We start from the raw sequence: 690 nt of genomic DNA on the forward strand, positions 1-690 counted from the left end.
TATAGACCCATTTGCAACCTATAGGGTTTACACCCTCTGGTGCATCAACCAAAGTCCATACTTGGTTGGTATACATAGAATCTATTTCGGATTTCATGGCTTCTAGCCATTTGTCAGAGTCATTACTCATGACAGCTTCCGAATAGGTCAGAGGATCATTATTTGAACAATGTGGGCTTCATCATTCTCAATGATGAACCCATACCTCTCAGGTGCTCTTCGCACTCTATCTGACCTTCGGAGAGGAGATGTGTGTTGTGGTTGTACCTCATCAATGGGTACATCTGGTTGAAGAATTTCTTGTGTTTCTATTTGTAGGTCTTGAACTTCTTCAAGTTCAATTTTCTATCCTTGCCCTTTTCTAAGATAAACTCTTTTTCTAAGAAAATGGCATGCCTACTACAAAACTTTTTGTTCGGTAGGATGATAGAAGATGTATCCTATACTATCTTTAGGAAAACCTACAAAAATACATTTATCTGATCTAGCACTTAGCTTGTGTCCAAAATTTCTTTTGACATAAGCTTGACAACCCCATATCTTAAGATACTTAAGATTAGGCTTCTTTCCTCTCCATATCTCATATGGAGTGCTAGGTACAGACTTAGAAGGTACCTGTTTAACATTATGCAGCAGTCTCTAGGCAAAACCCCAGAAGGAAATAGGAAGATCAGTAAAGCACATCATGGA

This window comes from Phoenix dactylifera, unplaced genomic scaffold (assembly GCF_009389715.1).
Source record: "Phoenix dactylifera cultivar Barhee BC4 unplaced genomic scaffold, palm_55x_up_171113_PBpolish2nd_filt_p 001169F, whole genome shotgun sequence".
Taxonomy (NCBI): domain Eukaryota; kingdom Viridiplantae; phylum Streptophyta; class Magnoliopsida; order Arecales; family Arecaceae; genus Phoenix; species Phoenix dactylifera.